This window comes from Anas acuta, chromosome 1 (assembly GCF_963932015.1).
Source record: "Anas acuta chromosome 1, bAnaAcu1.1, whole genome shotgun sequence".
NCBI classification, from domain to species: Eukaryota; Metazoa; Chordata; class Aves; order Anseriformes; family Anatidae; genus Anas; species Anas acuta.
Window position 1 is genome coordinate 112,093,066 of NC_088979.1, and position 24,147 is coordinate 112,117,212.

Genomic DNA, 24,147 nt, shown 5'->3' on the forward strand with positions numbered 1-24,147 from the left:
AAACAACCCAACCACATGCCTGAGTGACCTTACTTATTTGCTGCATTAACTCCTTTAAGCAATCAACTATTGCAGTCCCCTGACCTGCCCTGACTACTCTATTAAGTCCAAGGCAATCTGCTAGTAAGACAGTGTGTAGCTCGTGAACTGTCACCTCAAGCACTTTACCACATGAATGAAAACTTCACTAGGAAACCCCGCTCCTTTTATATCTATATCCAGTCATCATCTATTCATTCTCTGTCAAAATTTCTTTTGCATTTGCAAATTTTTATTGTAAACTCCTAGATTGGTTTAGGAATCTCTGGGGACTCATTTATACTCCACAGTGCATTGTGGGGCTTTTCTTCATTACGTTTTAAAAAGACCCAATCCCCGGAGAGTAAGGTCACAAGACCCACTAACCATTGTGTTTAGTAACACAAAGACAATGTTCTGTTCTTATAAAATTCAGCAAAGCTTTAGTCAGGGAGATTTACATACCCAAATCCCTTGGCAATAGAATCCATCAGCCCCTGGAATTATGAGAGATGAACAAGGGCATGGGTTTATCAGGGCATGCTACATCCTTTTTGCCCTGACAGACTTGTTCTGTAACAGTTTAATTTTAGCTGTTTGTTAGAAAGCATGAAGACTGCATCAGTCATATATCAGTTAAACCACAGCTGAAGAGCAACATAGAAAAGTTGTTCATTCATGCTGTAGAAGGCTAGAAGTGGCTTTCTGTAAGCCCTGCTATTCTGAGGCGTTTAGTGCTGAAGATTTGGTACTATTTTGTACCATTTTAAGGATAAAAACGAGGCTGTGAATTCCTAAATCTTTTAAGTATCAAATTAAGTTTTTCAAACTTAAAGATTACACTTTCCAAAGATTTTACATCAAAATATTTTCTAAAATGTTGGTGACAAAAAAGCTATTACAGGTTTTCCAAATTGCTACCTAAGATTTTAGCACTGAATGTTGTTAGAAATGTTTCTCCTGTGCTCCCATAACAACTACTGAAACAATGGCTTTGGAAATGGACTGAATGCCCAAACACAGAGCTTTTTTCACAATTTTAACTCACTTCATTGCTACTTTAAATAACTATCAGAAAGGTGTTTTTGTTGTTGTTGTTTTAAGAGGTAGTTTCTTTTCTCAACAGCATATTTGAATTCCAATGCCATAATTCTGCTTAGTGGTTTAATACAGATATAAGTAAAAGTTCTACAACTGATCTTTAAGCACTGACCAAAGATTTTACTGTTTTAAGATGAACATTTTAGCTAATAATATAGCTTTATATTTCATTTCACAAATCATTCTTAACCTTTTGTGTTAATATCTTGAAAAATGTTTTTCATGGTATAAATACTTTTTTGGATCAGATTATGGATTAGGAATTACTGTCTCAGCTCTATGTAGAGACCACGTGATTATTAAACTGAAGTCTGCTACTCTGCTATTAACTATTCCTGTTTTCTCAGAAATCTAGAAGTTAGTTCTCTTATTTAAGCAAAATTTATACTATTTATACCAGCAGAGTAAATGAGTAAATGAAGAGAGACTCACGTCCTGAACAGCTCAATAGCTAGTCAAAAATCAAAGTAGAAATATACCACCAAAAAAAAAAAAAAAAAAAAAAAAAGAATTCTAAGTTACGCTTTAGATTTCAAAATGACCAATGACCACCACACACAAAGGGCAACCCAGAGGTTGAGATGTCTGGCTGCAGAAGTCTCTCTACATATGAAGCTTAACAAACCACTTTTATCTTGATATGAATTAGTTGTTTATCTAAGTGAATGAGATACAGGTGCTTTGAAAATGTTAGGATTATCATAGAGATGTGAAAAAGAGCTGTGGGGAGATGGACAGACATCCTAATTTAATGTAGCAAGTAAATATCAGCCAAGAACTCCAGGTTGCGGACAGTACCTTTTTACAGATCAGAAGCCAAAAGTAGCTTCTAAAGCATATAAGCATAAGAGAATACCAGTTCTTCCTGCAGATTTTAATCAGAAAGGACCTCTCTCCCATTTCCCTGCAGCAGTATGTGGTCTCTGTTATCTGTTGGTTTACCTTAGCCAGCAGAAAGGTAGTTGAAATACTTCAGAACCAAGCAGTACTCCAGAACTTGTCCTCATGCACTCATTTGCTTCACTAGGTCTGCCTAGGTGATCCAACAAGTACCCAAAAATCTCTAGAAATCTTTTAAAAAGCTATCGTGGGACATACAGGAAATGGTTAAAAATAACCTGTGGTTTTTACATGCTCCAAGCTCCATGAAGATTTCATGCTTTGATTTTCAGAGACCACATGTAGAATTAGAGAATAAATGATGTTTCTCTACGTTTAGTCCTTTCCTTTATGTACCAGCATACCCATTTTCTTTATAAATAGACTCCCGCTTTTAATAGAAACACACCGAAGGCTTTTACATGCAGAGGATAGACCAGTCTGCAGAACACCATCCCACTGTTTTAATACTGAAAGCGGAGACAGATGGTTTGTCTAAATTATATGACATTCAAGCAGCACTAGTAAGTTGCCCTGAGACTGTCAGTCCTTAATGTTACCTGAAGGTGAACCTGGGAAGTTTGTAGGAAAAAGAAGCAATCTTGCTGCTTCTACATGAAGCCGTTGAGACCACCTCAGCTCTGCCAGTCCACAATGTATTATCAAATAAAAGAAGAGGCAGTGTAAGATATGACAGACCTTAGAGTAGCAGCAATGAACTTCTGGTCATCCTGATATCCAAACTGTTAGCTCAGTTTTCCCAGTACTGGAAATGATAGCTGCAATATTTGGCTGACAGTCACACCTCTGTTCCTGGCATTTTGATGGAACTCAGGGGAAATGGCAACATGTAATGATGCAGCCAGTTGGCCCAACACAACCAATGCTTAAAATAGCTTTTTATGGCAGGAAATCAATGCAAACCTGCATCTTATGCATTGAACGACATCTCTTTTCATGAACCTGTTTCATTTCAGGGAAATAGCCTCATTCATGCTTATGTGCCAACATTAATGATGTTCCTACGACAATGAAAGCTCACAAATGGATTAAAGGCAACAAAGAGGCAATAGGCAACAAATAGTGAAAGAACAAGGGAAGACAAACAGAATTTAAATACAATTGTCATTGGTTTGCTTGGTTGAAGGATCTGGGAGCCAAAAATACTTTGACAAGGTGAATAATTAACAGAGAAAAACTTGGCATTCTAGAATTTATAGTGACAAGACATGGCTAGGATTCAGAATGTAGCTATTATCCAGAAACTGGGCCTGCAGAGCATGCTTTGGAGGTGTGTGAATGTTAAGCATAACTGTAACACCTTTTCTGATCTCTACAGGAGAAAGGGAATATTTGTGTCTCAAGCAAGTTAAACGTGGAATTGAGTAATGATACATCTTTTTTCCTCTCCCAACTAGACAAAATTACCTGTTTTAAAATAAGATTGAGAGTCAGAGAACTTTATGTATGGAAATGTTCAAATAGAGTAAGTAGAGTTCTACTACCTCCTTTAGGGGAAAAAAAAAAAAAAAAAGTAATCTCTCATACTCTTTACATGAGGAGTGTCTTCAATTTAGTGGAGTTTGATTTGTTCATTTCTGCAGATCCCTAAAACTTCTCTAGCGGAAACAAGAATGTGTATGTAGTGAGGCTAGAAAAGTGACTATTTTGCTCAATTTCTTACTACTAGAACAAGTCCACATATCCCAAAGGTTAAATATGCCTGAATGAAAAGACATTGGTGTGAAGTACACATCTTTAATCCAGAATGCTTAAAGTTAACACTATTTTTTCTAGACATTTGCAATGGAAGCTTCTGAACATTTACTAGTAATAAAATCAGGGTGGGCAGGGGGAGGGTGTAGATCTCTAACAACCCTGGTTACAGCCAGCTATGTGTAATAAAGTATTTAATTAAGTAGTGCAAGTGTTCTCTGAGCTCATATGGGATGGGAAGGTGGGGAGAGTGGGATCACAACACTAAATCAACATGCACCATTATAGGCACATATGGTGCAAGTGGAATTCAGAAGTTTAAACATCTGAGGCCAGATCACCTACACTGCTATAAAAGTTATCCCTTTAAAGAATAGGAGTAAAGGTCATAGTACCTTCTGCCAAATATGAAAATGAGAACTAGAGACAGGAAACAGTGTTCAGATAAAAACAGTTTTGAAGCTCTGTAACATCTGCTTTGGGTCTTCCACTGGTCCAAGTGCTGCACAAAAGTCCTGCTTTGACGAAATCAGGTATAGTAGAGGCTCACATTTTAACAGGCATCAAAACAACAGTGCAGCAGCTGATGAAAAACTGCCTTTGCTATATGGCATTGTGCAACAGATTGTATTTGTAAGAGTGAACTACTGGATGGTAATATACTTTTGGCTGCCCCACCCACATTTTGTTAGGCTATGAAATACAATGAATTAAAATTCTTGTCATCACTATAATAAAAATTCATAACTAATTTCTCAAAAACAATTGTGTCAAACAGAACGCAGAAACAGGACACAGAGTCCATCTCTGTATCTCCATCTAGAATCACAGAACAGGCTACTTGGCTACATGCAACGAACACTGTCTACTAGGGCAGGATGAAAAACCAAGAGATTTATAGTCAAAATTACCTCAGAGCCTAAACTTAAAAAGGATTAAAAAGGGATTCTAGATGTGACGCTTCTCATGGTCAGTATGTTTCTGAAAATGTCCTATACTTTGGTCTACTATTAAATCAAGTGTTGCAAGCATCTTGATGAGGAAAAATGCAAGAAAAATCGAAGTATTGCAATGATTATATTGAGGGAAAGAAAATGAAGATTGAAGAATTAGAAGAGATGGTACAAACAGCTTGGAAGTGTTATAACCTTTCTACCCAGTTCATAGTATCAACTTTATGCCATGGTATCATTTCTGCTGCATAAAGTAGCTTTCGGTAGTTTGTCAGCTATGTGAAAATTTATGTGACCACGTGTGTATTTAGTGTATTCACTGTGAGGTCTGAACCCTAAGAAAAAAGATTGGCCCTATATTTAACAGATTCTGTACAAGATGAAAAATATATTTTTTTCAGCTCATATCTACTGAATGGTGCAAGTAATACATGCAAAATTAATAGAGACACAGATCTGCATTGTGTGTACAAGACCCAGATGAACATATGCATACTGCTTTTAGCTGGTGTCAGAGAATCACTGATTGTATCAGGTGAAGAGCTCTTTCCTTTAGAGATCATTACTTGATCCTCCAACAGAGATGAGTGCATTCCTTAACTTACACGCTGCAAGCCAGGAAGGAGGTCAACTGAACCTCAAGAAATATTAGCAAAATCTTCCCTCTGAATCAGGCTAGTGCATTCCACATTTTTTCTCAAAGGCAATGGATTTAGGAAGTGAACCAGCCTCAATTTTCAACTTGCAGAAGCAAACTGTTGACTTTGAAGTGTACCTCCCTCACTGAAATAAATGAGAAAAATAGGTAGATATTAAAAAGTAAACCACACACACAATAACAAAAAAAACAACACAAGTATCTTCTGCTAGAAACTTTTTCTTTACTTCTCTTGTTGCTATAGAGGTTAAACATCTCACACTTTCTGCACCATATTTGACCTATGAATAAATGCATAAAGTTTATTTTTATTAGAAAATTCCTTAGCTTTTGAAACAAGTGGTCTTATAATCACTCATACACCTGGGAAAATGGAGGAAATTATAGTACAGTCTTCACATATGGTATTGAGGTTATGATACATTTTCTGTAAGATGACAAATTATTACTTTTGGATTTTGCATACTAGTAACTGTTGCTTAATACCTGCAAGTATTGTAATAGTGACAAACAATTCTGATAAATTTATGACAATTTAACATTGCAATAACCACTGTATAACTGGCAACTGAAGCAAGCATGGATATGAGCACAGGTTTTCCAATCAAAATTGTACCTGAAAATATTTGTTCTTTTGATCAACAAAACTAGTCTAGAAAGCAGTGAAGTTAGCCCTCAGTTCACTCTGGTACTGCTACACAGTCATTTCATGAATACTATGTTTGGCCTATTTATTGATGCTGTGGCTAGTTTTGTGAAGCACACACTGTGTTCATACTGTTTAATCCTAATGGGGTCACTGAAAGTACAAGCAGCAATACGTGCAATGTCTCCTCAGATCAGAGCATCTTGGTACACACTTCAAAGACAAAAGGAAGAACTGTTAACATAATATATCTTGCTTCCAGTGTTGTTTCCAGCCAGCTGTCATTCCTTCAACTTGTTTCCAGTTTCCTCATTTTACCATAGTAGCAGCGGCTAAGGGATGAAAGAGATCCCTATGTTACTTAAAAGTCTTGTCAAAGGAAGTAGGGGAGATAAGGGAACAGAATAGGACCTGTTTTAAACCTCAAGGGGTCACCAGGTACCTGGTAAAACACCAACAGCAGCTCACACAGAGACAGTATGACCAACACTGTAAACCACATGGAAAAGAAATGATAGGAAATCACCAAGTGGTAAACTATGAAGAAAAGCAGGCATACAAGAAGAGAAAAAGTCCAATCCCCGTTTTGAAGTGCATCTGCTTCTTTATGGTTTGGTTCTAAATAAAAGTCTTTCTTTAAGAAGGTGATTTAGTATTTAGTTATTACGAATATTGTTTCCAGGGGGAATAAGCTAGAGACAACAAAGCTGACTTAGTACTGCTGAGGCAGCTGTGATGAATCACAGGAGACTGGTGGGAACAGAGTGTGATTCAGCTGGGAGGTGATGGATGCCTGTGGTTATTTATTCTGGAGGGTACCAGGGTGAGCTGGAAGTGCAGTTATCCCTGTAACTGCAACAAATCCTCTGACTAATCAAGTTTGTATTTTAAGTCAAGTGATGTTTTGTATTTTAAGTGATGTTGAGAAGGCAATGGATTTTGTACCCCTCTCCCTTTTCTGTACTCTTGTTTAAAAAAATAAATTGACAAGAGTAAATATATTTATTTAATAGCAAAGCACCACTGCAAACAGGGCATCTAATAACTAAAGCAATTCAATCAGTACAAAATAGGTAAGGTACCTAGCCATCTGAAACATTATCTTTCTAATGTTAATATGAAAAAAGATTGAAAGCAGGTAAACTTCATCACTTAAATATATTTCCATACCAAATATCAGCTATTTAAACTCTCCTGGCTTCTATTTTGGCAACATATTTGGTAGCCTATTACTTTCCAAGAGAATGAAGCTGAGTGTGAGAAGCTCTTAGCTGATGTTGTTTAGTTACTACATTCAAACACAACTCAAGTCTAATGCCTACTATAACAGAGAAAGCAAGTAAATTTTTCAAAAGCTCATGTAAACACCACATGAAGTAGAACAAAACAGGACGGAAGAGTGATTAAGAGACAGTTAACATAAATAGAAAAAAACTTGCTTATTTCATCGAAGGGAAGAGAACTCAAAACTCCTTGCTTCAGCAGCACACAGAAGCTTGGAGAAATCCAGATAAAAATCACAATACTTCTTCACATCTAGCTATAGCTGAAAGTATTGCCCCTTCAGTGTCTATTTAATGTCCTGAAGCCTTGTTTAGATTGTGCTCCTGAAGACAGGATTAAGTAAATGTGGTGGTGGAGAGCAGTAGTCACAACCAACATTACTTTGACCTTATCACTGAGCTGTTACAAATGGCAGAACATAGCTGTCACTGTTAATATCAAGTTAATTCATGCACTACAAGAGCATCCTCACATGCACAGCTCACTCACTCAAAGCCATGCAAGCATCCCCAGCCAGGGTCATGGCATAGAGGTTTGGATATCGGGACACCACCGGAGCCAAAGCAACATTTGACTTCATCTTCTTTATTACTTGCTTTCCCTTATGCTGCCCTTAGCACCTCTGCAGAGGATCTAAGGGACGGTGATGTTTTGAGATACTGCATGCATTTTAAGTTTATTCGAACTTAAAATACATAAAACAAGCTTTATTTAAAATTGAAATATTTCCTAAAACATCCCAAATCAATGTCATTTGTTTCATTCCAATTGAGAAGCAAGCATAAAAAAAGGGAAAAAAATACTGCTTGTTTCTGAGAGACAGAAGAATTCCAGTCTTCTCCTGTGTCTGCGTCACTGTTTACCCCAGGCTTAGCAGGGTAAGAGCATAATCTCATTCAATCCTCCATATAGCTGTTTGGAGATTTGTGATTTTTTTTAAAAAAGAGGATAATGCAGGGAGATAAGTTACATGTGTCCAATGCCATATAGCAAGTTGTTGCTGATTAGTGATCTTCTGTAATGGTAATGCAGCATAGTCTTTGGGGGATTGCAATTGATCTCTTCTGAAGATATACAGTGTGCCCCTTCATTGACCCAGCCTCCGAGACTGCAGAGTGCACTAGCAGTGAAGAATGAGAGAACAACTCTGAAGGCACTTTAAAAGCAATGGTAAGAATTCAGGTTATATTAAGAAAATTTTCAGTTAGCTCTGTTTTGTTTACTCACATTTAGAAGCATTGCAATTCTGAATCAGTGCTACTTTAGTTCATAGTTAGCAGGAAGAACAATTTAAAATAAAAAGCATCTGCGTCATTTACACCCTGAGAATCACAGCAGCCATGAGTTTTGACACTGCTTGTTCACTTGCATTGGTAATATGGATTACTTCCAAAAAGTCATAGAAATGTGTAAAACAAGACTGAGCTGTGACATTCCTCACAGAAGTTTGTTTGAACTGATCTTAAGTGTTTTAGCAATGGGAATTCTGCACATTTCCTAGGCATTCCTTTTCACTGCTTACTTAGGCAAAGAAATTTCCACATCACAAAATGTGATTAGTTGCCATAGATGCCTAGGGATTAAGAAGGTATGGATTGTCGCTTGCTTATGCCTACAGAGAACATCAACACCACAGATGAACTCAAAGTGGAGGGAAGAGGCATATTCTCAGTACTGCAGCAAGCAAGTACAGAGAACTCCCTTTTTGGTCCTGTGGCCCTGATGGATTCCCTTAGCTCAAATCAAATCCAATCATACCAAATGCTTTAAACAGGTAAATGCTTTTCTTTAAGAATAGATCATGTTCCCAATCCAAGAGCCTCAGCAAAAAAAAAAAAAAACACACACACAACTGAAACATCACAAGGAATCATCCCTAGATTTCACACATCTATGGTATCAGGTGTTAGTTTACAGACCCATGGAGTCTTCCCAAAGTAACTGCTGTCTACTGGTAGTAATCCACTGTTGCTTTAAGCTTCACCTTCACAGCTTCAGCACAGCAACTGGATGTCAATAAAATATTCAGAAGATTAAAAACAGATTAATAAATTGTGTTGTATTACCACTAAATTAAAGAAGCAAGTCTTTTTAACTGTTTACAAACCTTTCTATGATCTCTTGAAAAGTTTCTTGTACCTATTGAAATTATCTGACAGCCTGATTTTCTACTGTCAGGTCCCAATTCAAGCAGCATTACCCCATCTTGATCGGGGATGCACTCCTGAAACATTAAGAATCAAGAAACTTAAACTAAAGATATGGGTCCAAGAGGCTGAAGAGCTTTTAGGGCCCTGACTATTAATTTATTGTACTTATTTTTTATTTAAATCCTTCATGATAAACTAAGCTGTATATTCTTGCCATAGTTGACTAGCTCAGGCATATGGAAATTCACTGAAGATAGTTTTTTACAAAATCTTTCTTTAACTTGATAACTGCAGTTCCTGAAAAGGTATGTTTTGTGAGTGATTTTGACACAGGAGGTATTACATACATTGTTTTGTTGGAACTCCAAATATCTGCTGCTCCTCCGTACGTGCCACTCATGTAAAGAGCATTATGTTTTCTGTTGCAAATGAAGACAGTCAAAAACAGGCACAGATCTATATGCAAAGATGTAGTTTGCCAACTCACACTGAAGTGCAGTTCCAGCAAAGAAGGGTTTTATGCTGATGACTGCTGTGCAGCCAACCCACCTGTCAAGATACAGAGAGAAGTTACTTAAAATAAAGAATGCCTGGTGTAAATCAAATATCTATGAAAGGAGGTCTTAATCTCCTGCCTCCAGCTCCACAAGGCACAGTGACTGTTGATTTCAGACTTATTTACTGAGTTCCTTTCACCTTTTTTTTCCCTTTGTTAATTTGCTGGGGAAATCTATAATCGTGGATAGGAGACAGTTGTCCAAAGAACAGATGTTAATGCAAGTACTGCTACTTCTGATAGCCTCCCCCCTTTACCTTCCTAGTTAAATGAAACATTCCCTCACACATATACACACATACTATGCACAAAGAGCTATCTGTAGAAGAAAGCAGTTGTGTCACTCTTTGTATTATTTAACACCAGGATGGGTTTGTTTAACATTTTACCAGCTGCGTTTTAGATCAAATGATTGGTCTTAACCTTTCTGGTCCTTCTTTGGAGATTTCACTATGGGTACAGATGCAAAGACTGCATGAGGAAAAACTCTTAATCAGGTAGCTTGTTCACTTGGCTGTAGCTGTTTGGGGCAGGTCAGGAAGATTTTGACAGAAACTAGGTGTGTGAACACATAAGGGCACATTTCTAACCATTTTAGGGATCTGGCTATTAGCCAGACTTTTTTTTTTTTTTTGCATAGTCCATGGGTTCTATACTTCGTTGTCTTCCCCCTTCCCCCATCTTAGATTAAGAAGTGTTCAAAGTCCAGAGGGAAAGAGTGGCTGGAAACAATACACTCATGTGGGGGGCAACTGTGAATAATAATATTACTGTGAAGCTGGGATAATAAAAAGTGACCCATGATGATCATTACCCAGCAACTATGAAAGTGTTGGGAAAAGGGAAACATGATTCAGCTGCAAACAGCAGCTGAACATCCACTCAGGTGGCTGGAAAGTCAGCAGGGTTTGGGGAGGAATCAGGCATGCTTTTGCTATTAGAAAGCTTCACGTCGTCAGCACTGACAGGAGGAACACATCCAAAGGTACAGAAAGTCTGTTTAGTTCCCTTTTCTGATGCTGACCATAGGCTCAGTACAGAGAACATTTAGCTGTTACCCCCACGTACTTCCTGACTGATACAGGATGCTGTCTCCCACAGCAATAAAGGAAATGATAGCCTCCCATATACATTCAAGTAATATTAATAAAATAAGAAGTATGTAATAATAACCAGAGCCATATGAAATGTGTACTTCATGAACCAAAATTAAACTAGAGAAATGGATAAGCATGAAAGGTCAAGGCTCATAAACTGAACATAATCTCCTGTGCTTTACGCCTCCCTCACCACAAGCAAATTAAATTTTAATGATTTTTGGAAGCTCTTGCTACTAAATACTGTTTCCAACTTCCGTACGAATGACAGCATAACCCTAAGGCCAGCGAGAGCAGCCAAAGCCCACATGCTTTACCATGAAAGGCGTTAGACTTTTCCCTAATGAGCACAACATACAACACAACAATCCTGACAGGGTGGTGTGAGCAAATGGAATTGAAAGCTTTGGTCAGAGCTGAGGAGATCCCAGATCTCCACTGCTCCAATGAGGGCAATAGAGTGAAAACCATTGCTGGAGAAGACTAACAAGGGTGCTGATCTCTCTCTGTGAAAAAATAAATCAATGCCCACACTAACTACAACATGGGGAAATCAGACTTCAGTGATCAAAGGTAATTTATGAATATACGGTAGCAACTGCAAGTCATTGCTTTGGAACATATTTTATTTTGCAACTTGATCTAGTCAAGTATTGACATGTGCATGTCATGTTCTGAACACCATCCAGCACCCTTAAATTATGATGACAGAAGAAGCTTAAGACCTAAAAGGAGTTCTAAGATAGTTGTTTGGTTTCAGGCAAAGATTTATGGCCTTCATAAAGCCATCAAGCAATTACAGGTATCAAGTTAGGAAGTGGTGTAAGCCAACAACAGCATGAAATTAACATGGGCCCTAGCAAGGCAAGACTTAAGGGGCTGGTCTAGTGAGACTAGAGTAAAGAAAAAGAACTCCACCTACAATACAGTACATGAGGAACTGTATGACCTCAAGCCAGCTGCTGGTCCTACTACACTTCAATCAAACCATAGATGACTCCTTACACTTAGCAAATATCTCACCAGCAAATATCTGTGTTCATCCTAACTGCTATATGTATGACAATCAAAAGACAGAGCAGATTTTGAAATGGTTGTTAATTGCACACCATTATTCAGTTACTCAAACTAGTTATTTGATTTGTATATTTGTACAAAGCTTGATTGTTTCCACACAAAGCTGACATAAAAATACAAATCAACAGTAGTTTGTAGTACTAATTTTTAACTATCTATCTTCAGACAAAATGAAACTTCAAGAACATGAATTAAAGTGTTCTTAAATGCATTCTACACTGATTGAGATATACTATGAGTTTCCTCTGGAAAGGGACAGTGGTTTTCTTTTCAATGCATTCTGGACACACAAAATACATTCCTGTTTGAATATGAAGCGTCCAACTACAATCAAAACATTGCTTTCCTCTTAAATGTTATTTCTGTTTTCCACCTGCACATCACCATTCATTTAAAAAAAAATCTATGATGGGCAATGGTTTTACAGATGAAAAACTTGAATCACATCCCCCCAGTTCAGCAGAGTAATCTTAAACAGAACTTGTTCACAGATCTTCCTACTCTGATTGTCAGACACACAGGGAATTAATGTTAGGTTTTGTCATTTGTAGTGTTTAGAAGTATGGCAAATGTGGCTGGCAAAAAACAAGAGAGGAAGTGAAGATATATAAATACAAAAAGCAAGCCTTTTCTGATGTGAGACTGTGGTGATGACAATTGCAGAACAAGCCTCTCTTTTATAAAAATCGAATTATCTTGAGGTCATTATCACACTTGCAAGAACCCCAAGCATTGCTGACTTATCACAGCTTTTGTGCTTGCCCATCTGTCAATGCTTCCTCATACACCAGTGGAATTAAGGCAATGGAAACCAGCAGTGTAATTAACAGGGCCGCTATCTCAGGTGCTCCCTTTTGTAGAGTGCAGCTCTAATGTATTCTTTAGAGGCACACAGTACAGCCAGGAACACTCCTGTGCTTCCAGAAATTGTGGTTTACTGCTTCAGCCCACACTGTATACTTTCTGGGTTAGAGACACCTTTTTACACCCTCCATTTCTCCCCCTCCCCCAATACTCTCAAGATACATGCTTTTTTTTTTTTTGAAGGACCAATTATCATTCAGCTCTCCAGCCTAAACACAGACTAATGGAACAGTCTAATAAACTCACAAAATAAATAAGTGTTTCCACTGTAAACTACAGAAACCATGTGCCAGAAGCTTCTGTACCTGCTGTTTTCAACTACTTATGGAGGTAGTGGAAGTGCTACACCTCTTTGAACATGCTCCTATCTCTTAGTTCCTCATGAAAATATTTACCTGCACAAGTTGTAGGGGAGCCCAGAAATTGCACACATGTGAACCATTCCTGCTTTTCAGAGAACTTGATCTTATCAAAGTTCAGGAGGCTGCAGCCACTCCCTATGTTCACTACTTCCAGTGAGATGGAAAAAAATCCAAATTCATATCAGCAGGCTAGTTTACAGTTTCGCATCCTGAGCGGAATCCTCAAGCTTCTTGACCTGTGCTTGGTCACAACAATTTAATTATAGCTGTAACAGCCCTTGTTACAGCTACAGTTGTAACAGTAATTATAGCTGCAACATCCCCCTCTGATGCCTTGCTCCTCTCTCATCACACCTACCACAGAAATTTCTTATGGTTTGAGACAAGGCTACTCAAAGTACCAATTATGTTTTCTGCTGGTTTACTTGAAATAGTCCAAGTAGTGCCAAGAAAATACATGTCATCTAATGAGCAAGCACACTGCAAGGTGAGACAAAATATTTTGAGTGCTGTGCAGAAGAGAAACTATCCAAATTCAACCCCCCTTTTTTCAGGATCTTTGACTTGTTCTTGAGCTCATATTCAATGAGATCATTAGATTCTGAGAATTCAATTTCTCTGCATTAGTTTCTTGTCTTGCAACTGTCACTTGCAGCTTTTGCTACTGTTCTGAAGTGGAGCTACAGACTGTGACTTACTTTCTTTTGGACTGCACAATGCTTTGTTATGTCCATGCAAAAAGAAATATATATCTATGTGAATTGGAATTCTGGATTTTGCAGAGTATTTCTGAGGTATTTTACCACCCTATCTGTGCATTGCAAGCCTCAGTATCATACAGCTAAAGGTAGGCACCAAATTCACATTTTATCCTGAGGACAAGATGCTAGTTTTCTTGAGGAGGAATGGTCCTGCATCCTTCATTGTTGCTTGTGGTTTTGCAGAGAAATACTTCGTAACACACACCAAGATGTATTCAGATTAGATGTATTAGGGGGATAATTGCTTTGGATTCAGTACTTGACCATAATTTTTATTTCAGATTAAGGAAGGAAATTTACTGGTATTGCAACATATTTTACTTACATAGAGCTGTTAATAACTGACTGGAAATAGAGACCAGAAGAGCCTCTCTAGACTAAAATCCATGGAAGGATGAAATAAACATCAGTGCAGTGAAGGTATGATTGACCCTTTGACTTGCCCATGGACAAGTATGATGCCCACTCCAGATTAAGCAGGATAAAGCAAGGAGAAAAACAAAAACAACAACAAAAAACGGCCTACACTAGGGTAATGCAGATAACACAGGAGAGATTATAAATCTGAACCAGTTAGATCATTGCAAAATACCAGTGAGCATTCAAGATTCTGAAGAAAAAATCCCACAGGAACTATTTCTTCTTCACTTTATAAAAGTGACATTCTACTCTACATAGAATCGCAAGTTCTATGTAGAATATAGAAAATTATACTGTAAAAATAATTTATCATTTTAACAGTCAACTGAGTTCAGTCTTACATGTCTAATTCACTCCATTAATATTCTGCTTTTGTTTTTAAGAAAGCTGTTACCTTTATTATTATTTCTATTGTATGAAGGCAGCACAGTTGTATTTCAATTGTTCATTTAGCAGTACTCATCACATAGGGTAACAGGAGCCACTGCATAAATGAAAGCATTTACAGGCCAGATATTCATTTCACAGTACTGAAATGATGTCCTTTTCTCTTAATTTAACAGTTACATTATCTACCTTCAGACAGCAAGATTTCGTGTTCATATATTATCAACGGAGATAGACCCAAACTTCAGTCTCCTGAACTACTCCCGGAAGATGACTTAGTATTGGAACTTCATTTTCTGAAATACTTGTAGAAGGATATAAGAAGAATATATGAGGATTTGCAGCACCAGTGTTAGAAAATGTTTCAAGTAAGATGTATGATATTATCTTTTAGGATTGTTTACAGGTACCAAATTTGATATCAAATCTAAACTGAGACTTATGATTTATACAATTTTACAGTCATCTAGCACCAATGCAACTACAGCAAATATAGAAGCTCAGGACTTGAGTCCCAGAGAATTGTAGAATATAGACTTAACTTGTCCTTTAAAATTTTCATCTTTACACAACTCACCTAAATATTTATTAGAGGTCATTACATGCTGGCCACATAAATAAACTGAAGATGACATTTGCAAGCTCTTATGCAAATTGTACTGATTACATCTACCCTGACATAAGTTGCAACTACTTCATTTCTGTACTGAATGGTCCAGGTTCTTACCATGCATGATTATTTCAAAGTTTTGGTATATTTATTGCTTTTTGTTTGTTTGTTTTAGGCAGGGAGGAGAGGGAAGTTGTCTTCAGTTTTTACTTACAGAATGAGCGGTTATAAGCTAATAGCACTGGGTGTATTTTAACAACATGAAGGGATCATAAAATACTAAAATACCTGGAGATATATACCTCAGTGGGATTCGAAAGAGAAGAGATTAGGAATTAGACTCAGTTTAATGTAGAGATGGATAACTCTTCCAGTTGAGGCTAGGGAAAGCAAAGCAATTTAATGTTCATCCATATGGAGAATCATGCTGACAGTTTTGCAAACAGCCACAGTGAAAGCAGAAACAAGGCGTGCTCCCACATTGCCTTTGACATGGTCCCCTGACTGGCCCATCTCTGTGTTTTCCCTATTAAATTATACTTGTCTGTGCTGTTTTTATTATAGATCTCTATAGTGCTTCCAATCTTTCACAGGGTAAGATTATTTATCCATGGCCTTTCTTGCTTGCACAGATGTCTAAACCTATATATGCCTGTTGTATATCTATTAGGCCTTTCTTGTGAAAGTCTAATCTATCTGCCACTGGCAATCTGCAGAACAGACATGAAAGGCAGGAACCATCCTGCTAAATGCGACCAACACCAGCTATCTGGTGCCAGGGGTAACATTTAATTTCTGGCTAAATGAACAGGTCAACGACTTTATTTTTACTTGTATGAAAATCCACTCTTTCATAGATTTTGCAGCATGCATCTGATCTAGCATGAGCTGGCATATGGACAGCTGGGAAAAAAAAGGATGGGTGTTACTTAAAACACTGATAGCTGCCCTGTACCTTTAAAAACTGACCATATGTACCATTAAAGGAATACCGTAAATGTCAGTCAAGGCCTAATTAGTGTCTATAAAGGTACTTCCTGGCAATAATTGATTTCTTATTCCAGATCCCAATCTACTCTGCTGATATTCTTTAATGACTTTCTGATGTCAGTGATAACAAATTGGATAAGAAAAGATGTTTTCGTCAATCTGGAGGATTCACAGGAGACACAAAGACTGAGTTAACATGACACTGTTGCCAAGAGTGACTGAGCAAACAGTGTTTGCAATTACAATTCACTCCCCTAACTCAGTTTCCAGCAGCACTTTAACTTTAATTATGGCTGCCCCAGAGTAAAGGAGGGGAAAAATTGCTTTCCATTACCTATTCATTCTTTCGTCTTCCATGCTCCTCAGCAATCTTGATCATGTAATTAAACTCCAAAGGCTATTTACTGACAACCTGTGGTCAAAACGTAACAGAAGACGATAACAATACTCCAGTTCGGTTCCCTCCTTCCTGCAGGGCTGGTTCCTGCCAAATTGCTTCCTTTGCAGAAATCACCATATGCCATAACCAGATCATTTGGAAGTGGGGTGTTGTATAGGTAGCTGGCAAGGCATAAAACTTTGCTCCTACAATTACTTAGAGATATATTGCATTAACAGCCCATGTTTTCCCTATGCTTTCCAGAAAAAAGAGTAAATTCAGCCATTGAAATGACTAGAAAACATTCATGCCTGATCCTGATCTTCAGCACAAGACTGAAATTGAGCCTTAAGAGTGAAGGCCTCAGTAGATTCTAACTTTAGTGAAAGTAGCATACAAGATAGAGAAAGAGCTTTGGGCTCTGCACAAGAAGGGAAATACCACTGAAAAAAATAACATTAAGAGATTTGGGCATCTAAGTAACACATACACACCAAAAAAAAAAATGTACCTAGCATCATTACACATTGGTTTCTAGCTTATACCTACACACTGTAATACGCAGACATATAAACTGATTTTTCTTTTATCTCTAAATAACAAAATAAATAAGACTTCTGATGGACTTTCTATAGTGAGGAAAACTTGCTAATTTAAACCACAAGTAAATTGAGAAAAGAAGAGCAGTCCTCCCGTTTAAACAGCCTTCTACCCCCTACTTCTCTGCCTTGTTAATAAGCCTTGGAAATGATAACATAAGCCATCCAAATGATGAACAAGCATGGAACAGGACTCAGGATAAATGGGACAACCCCTAGTCCCCAGTTCACCACGGACAACTATGGCTCTAGACTGCTTCCCACCCTAAGTCCACCACAGCATTTATCATCCAAAGAACTTCAAAATTCTATACTGTAATTACTTACATCACCTCTTCTCCCAAAAGGGGAGGTTAAAGTGAGGAGAAAAAAAAAAAAAAACACAGGGAAAAAGTACTTAGAGGCTGGTGGCACCCATACTAAGAGCGCAGGACTGCAATACCTCCTGAGCAGGAGATGTGCTCAAGCCATGCTCCTGCTGTCTGCTCTTCACCACAGCCAGCATGGTACATGACATGGGGAAACAGCAGAGGGTTGAGGGTGTGCTCAAGCACTCTGAGAGGTATCTGCCTTTCTCTACTAACCAAGATTTGGGACAGCAGTCTCCTGCTTCTACCACAGCAAGAGCTCACTCTGCTTCTGTTGGGCTCGAGACAAAAAGGACAAGCAAGTCCCATCACCCAGCCAAGCATCAGCACTTACCACACGTGAAGCACTGAACATAAGCGAAGTGAAGTCCTCTGGCTGGCACAGATCATAGCTGCTGCTGCTACTTGAAATAAGTGCAGCCCTGACTAAGAAAAGGGGATTTATAACCTTCTTCCCTTCTTTTATAAGTAACACCTGATGAAGTTGCAGGCAGGTGTGGGGTGTTGGGGGGCCAGCTGAAGCACAGGTGGGAGAGCTTTGTGAGGCCTGGTCTGTGACAGGCAGAAAGCCAAGTCTCCAAGGTAGCAAAAAGATAAGTCCTGTGCAGAGATCCACAGGGTTTGTGCACGTGCACACCAGGAAAACACAGAGCTGCTGGGGTAAATGTTGAGCGTGCAGGAAAGAAGTCCCCCAGGAACTCGGGGGGATGTTTTCTCTCCAGCTTGTGGCTTGCTTGGCCTCATTCAGCAACTCCGGATTCCTAATCTTTGAGCATGGTTTCCTTGCTATAGTACTTGGTGCTTTTCCTTTGCCCTAGATGCAGCTTTAAACTTAGGAAGTCTGTGATGCCTCTCAATGAGGTCACTTTAAAGAAAAGGCTCATTCCAGGGTTCTGCTGATTCTGGGGATCGGTCATATGCAGCTACCCTCCAACCAAAACTGGGTGATTGTTAGCAGTGCTGCCCTAACTGCTCCCTGTGGGCAGTAGCTGCGGAGGAGAAGGTGGGCTAGATGTGCCACCCTCACTGTCCCACTGTCCCCAGTCATAATGCTGGAGATGAGTGAGCTGAGGAGAGGGTGTAAGATGGCCATTCCTAACGCAACCAGTCAAGAGGTCTCCCTCCCTCCCTCCCAGCATTTCTCCTGGCTCTTCCTTCCACTCAGACAGGAATGGTGGGATGGTTAGGGCACAACCACATCCATCCCACTGGCAGATGTGGAGACACTGAAACTAGCTCAGGCACTGCAAACTTCAGTACTATGACACCAAAGGCAGTCAGGTTCTGCTTCTCTGGCTGCCTAAAATCCTTGTTCATGTAATAAAGCTTTTCCTTCCATTTGTGAATGCTTCCTTTTGATTCCAGCAGCCAGGAATATTTCACAATTCCCACTTTGCTGCTTTGCCCATAGTTCTCTTTTGGCTTTGACAAGTTAGTGAACCTAATGACAATTAAAGTGCTGGGAATCTTGGTGTTTTAATTTTTCTGGGAAGCCACTTGGTTCTTAGCATACCCTAATTTTGAATTTCAGCTTTCTTCTAGGCCTAGACCTTTCCTAAGTACACACAGACAAAAGCTCCAAATTATACTGTGGTCTGGTGATTCTGAGCAGAATGTGCCCTAGGGCTTAGCCTGAGAACATCAACTCATTTTCCTTAGTGACCCAAGACAGATAACTAGCAGCTAGGTTTCCAAAGGTGAAAGGCTGCTGTCACTAAGCCACCACAGCAACTTAATTGAATGTTTTCTCCCAGCACTAGCAGCAAAGACTGCTTTTACTATTTGTTCTGTGCTGGGATTAGTATGGAGTATTTGGGTGGCTTAGCTCTGAACAAAAACTGTAAAAGAAAAAAAAATGTTTGCAATTACTTATTGAGTGCCATTCTGACATATCCAAGGGTCATTCACACAGCTTTCCAGTCACTCTAGGTCAAAACTAATTTCTGTTTTGGTAAATCACACCCAGGGTGGCTTTGTTGCATGTTATGACCTGTCCCAGATCCACAGATCATCAAGCATCTAAATTAAAGAATAAACTACATAGTGCCTTTTATTTCTGTTTTCCTGTAGAGCGCTCTCTCTCTCTTTCTCTGATAAAAAGAAAGGTATTATCTGTAATATTCTGCTTCCCTTAGCTTTCCCTATTTCTAATTTGCCATTGAGATGAGGGAGGAGCTCAGAGAGGGAGTCACCAGGATGTTCATTAATTTCCCAGTAGGGCAATGCAGATCAGCTCACAGCCTGTACATGTAATGCATGCTTTTCTTCCCCACCCCTTCACACACATGCACTCATAATGGAGATGGAGGAGAGATAATAAAAGAGGGAACAGGCAGCTCTTCACCATTTGTGAAATTAATGAGCCCCTTCATTTGGTCTCATTATAAATGTGCCACCTCTGGCACTGGGCTGTGGTCTTGTTCCTGGCTATATCCACATCAATTCTGAGGCATGCTGATGCATTGCTAACATACAGAGCAGCCAAATCCCTCCATTTCAGCCCTTTTTTTTTTGTTGTTTTTGTAGTATCTGGGACCTTCCCGTCTGCATTTCTCCCCCTCTGAGAGGCACAGAAACCTAGATTGAAAAGTAATGAGACTATTATTTAGAGCATCTTTAAAGGAGCGCTATCCTGACTGTGTGTTGTCTCTGTCTCACTCTTTGTTCCAGGCATGTTCTGCAAGACTAATTCTTGTTTACACAGATTAATACAAGAAATGAGTACCTCCAGTTAGAAAAAATAATAATCTATCAGACTGAGTAAGCAGCCTGATTCTTCCAGCAGTGGACAGTCGAGGTTCTGAGGTTCACACTGAGATGTAATTCTCTGCCTTCCTTGTGTTCCTACAATATTTCAGTAAAAAAGCATCTTTTCTTTTATGAAGGTTTGATGTTAAGATAGTTGCTCAGTGTAGCAAAGGGGAGAAACAGAAACATTACATAGGCTGCTTGTCATTTTTTGCTGTTTGAATGTTATCCAGGGATGGGAATCTCTTTCTTGGCTTTTCAGAGGTCTTTCTGAAATGAGTTTGTGGTCTCTTACCAGTTGTGATGAAATGCAGCCCTGGGCTGAGATTTTTAGTTTTACCACAGGAATAGAGGACTGAATGGATAATGTCTGAACTTCCCTAAATGAATTGCTTTGCTGATAAATGAAAATGTGATTAAAGTACACATAAACAGTGCAATACTAGGTTTGTTTAACTGTCATGGATAAGGAAAATGGTGACAATGTGATACAGGCTGCAACAACCAAACCTCAAGGTGTCAAGGACTCCAAGCAGATGTTTGCAACCTTATCATTAATATTATTATTATTACTCTTTGCTAATTAAACCAAAGTTGATTACACTATTACTGGCTACAAAAAGTCTTAGCAAGAGACACCTTCTCAGACTGTGAGACTAATAGAAAGCCACAGTGCTCTTAACTAACTGCTCTGACAAGAAATAAGGTCTTTTAACCTGCATTATCTCAAATAACATCCTATTCTTCTAATTTTCCTACTAGCAACCAGTAGACTGAATAAGATTTAGCTGAAGGTTAAAAAGACAACACTTTTCAAGCTGCTTTAAAAAATCCCGATCACTAGAAAACAACACCATGGACAAAATGCTAAAAGATCAACCCTTTTTCTGAAGAATCAATAATTTTTCAAGAATCTTTATATATATATGCATACAGCATATACCGAGAAGTTTGTTTTCAAAGACAAAACAGAAACAGAAAAAAAAGATACAAATGTTGAGGTTATTTGCATTACAATCATGGTAGCTAAATCTTTCTGAAACTGGCATGTCAAAATCAAATGGAAAAAATAGCTAGCCAAATGAATAATTTTCTTTAAGATAAATATAAATTAATTTGGTTAAGATTATTTCCTGCATTCTCAAATTTACTATATTCACTCAGCAAGAAAGGCCTTTGCTTTAATGGAGGCAATACAAGATTTGTGAAAATCTTTCTGTCTTGTAAAGTGGTACTTGTTGGGTGCTGGATCAAGACAAGCTGGCAGCACTGGCAGGAGACACTTCACTTTCACCTTCATTATACAGCCTGATCTGGCTGGATCTGACCTCCTGGACAAGATGCAGGAATCCTAGCTAAACACTTTTGCCAAAATCTCAGTGCCTAAATTCTCTTTCCTGAAGGAAACTTACAGAAAATCTTAGCACATAAGGTAACCTTCTAGGCCGGGCAAAATCTGGACTCAGGCCAGGACATGGTATTGGGGAAAAAAATATATATCCTCCTTGGTAATGAAGGATGGTGTCTTCTTTTTACCACTTTGGAGGGGGACAGCCATTAATTTTCTCTTGGACCTCTGCAGCATTCAGCACTGCTGGGCATGATACGCTGCTTCTGTCTTGCATAAGAGAGAAAAAAATAATGTTGTGTTGTTTTGTTTTGTTTTTTTTTTTTCCTCAAAGAATGCATCCAAGCATGCAGCTTCCTGCAGTTTACTACTGATCTGTGAGACTAAGGATGAAAGGATCCATTGTCTTTCCTTTAGCCACCCACATATAATGCTTAGGTGTACTAACAGGATAGCACAGACATACCCAACAAGATAAGATCACAAAGATAGCCCAAGTACTTGGGTGAGGAAGCTGAACTCAGACAGGCTAGAGAAAACATCTGTGAACACAGAGTAGTAGTTTGCAACGTTGCTGGTTACCTCAGCTTTAGAGATCTGATGGATTCCTTTTCATACAAAGCTTTCACAGAGAAACACCTGAGTGAAGTGTTTTCTAATAAACTCAGATGGCTAGGATGATGACTTGGTAATTCATAGCCTTGTGACTATGAACCTTTTGGCTCAACTACCTTCATGCAATAAATATATTTGAAAAGTGTTTTCCATTTTTACTGCATCTCTAGTCTGAACTAGTACATAACCAAAGAATAAAAGTTGCTTTCCTAAGAATTTAAAGGTGCTCTGAAGGATTTGCTGCAAGGCCTTCCACCTTCATTGGTTTTGATTTGAAAATTCCTGTCTTTCAGTCAACATTGCTACCTAACTTTTCAGCTAGTTTACCACAGAAATTAAATGGGAAACAGCTTTAAAGGAAGAAACTATATTTTGTGATTCCTGCTAGCTTGTTTGTGCATGTGCATCTGTGTATCCAGATGCATACAATATTTTTGATGAAAGACACTTTGCTTCCTTGTCCTTCTACTCATACAGTTAAGCAAAGAATAATTTCCACTACATGTGATAGGTTAAAAAGCTTAGTATTCTTCAAAAGAAAAAAAAAAAAAAAAAAAAAAAAAAAAAGAAAAAAGAAGAAAAACAAGCAAACAAAAAACAACAAAAACAAACAAAAAAACTTCACAACTTTGTTCCCAGGGGCAGCTTTCTAGTTAGCACAAATTCATGAATCCCATGCCTCTACCTCTGAAGCTCACTATTTCAGCCTAGATCGTGAGTCTTCCACCTGGAAGAGACCTGTCCCAGCTGCTAGGTTGTAACCCTAATAGCCAATAGTGAATTTCACATGCTACAGATAGGGAATGAGATAACTGTTAACCACTAAATCCATACATGTTCACATTATTTCCTTCTGTTTTTAAATCTCTGTACATGTCATTAATAAATAAATCAATAAACACCCTCTTTATGCAAGATATTTCACTGTATCCTTAACAAGTATCACTCATACCACAAAGAATAATAAAATAAATTATCCCATTGGAAACAAAACAAAACTGAAACACTCTTACTAGTGACTAATTTTATTATTTTGTGACCTTTATCACCAAATGTAGTATGTCTCCAAACCAGCTTGTCAGGCATATTTTAGATTGAAATGGAGCCATATATAATATCTTTGTGCCAGACAAAATAATACAAAGTGAACAATAAGCACTAAAAGCTGTCCAGCTAAAAGCTCCAAGGAAAAAAAAAAAAAAAAAAAAAAAAAAAAAAAAAAGTGAATGAGGAAGATATTAGTGGTGTGGCTGAATTTAACAGGTTGTTTTATTTTTCTGAAATCTTCCAATTGGTTACATTTAAGAATACAAAATCTTGAGCATTAATTCTATCCCTGGTAACTATGCCAATAGATGTTTCATTGTACAACACTTTAAAACATCTATTTCACTTGACATAAACCATAAAACTTTCTTAACTTCCTTAACAAACTTAAAACCTACAATTAAACCCCAAAGCTGGAATTATTGCCAAGAAGCCAAGAAGCCACTTTCCTGACATAACAGGGAAAAAATCAATAAAAGTCCCAAATAACTCTAAGCAGACTACCATGTTCTAT

At 38.3% G+C, this 24,147-nt stretch overlaps 1 long non-coding RNA gene across 2 annotated transcripts in view; it reads right to left on the reverse strand.

Annotated features, from left to right (window-relative positions):
• LOC137861592 (uncharacterized) overlaps window positions 1-18,300 on the reverse strand; it is a 120,792-nt gene extending 102,492 nt beyond the window's left edge. For both annotated transcript variants that reach the window (XR_011099724.1, XR_011099730.1), the window contains exon 1: window positions 18,210-18,300. This is a non-coding gene — a long non-coding RNA (uncharacterized lncRNA). The remainder of the gene's footprint in view (window positions 1-18,209) is intronic.
• Between the last annotated feature and the right edge of the window lie 5,847 nt (window positions 18,301-24,147).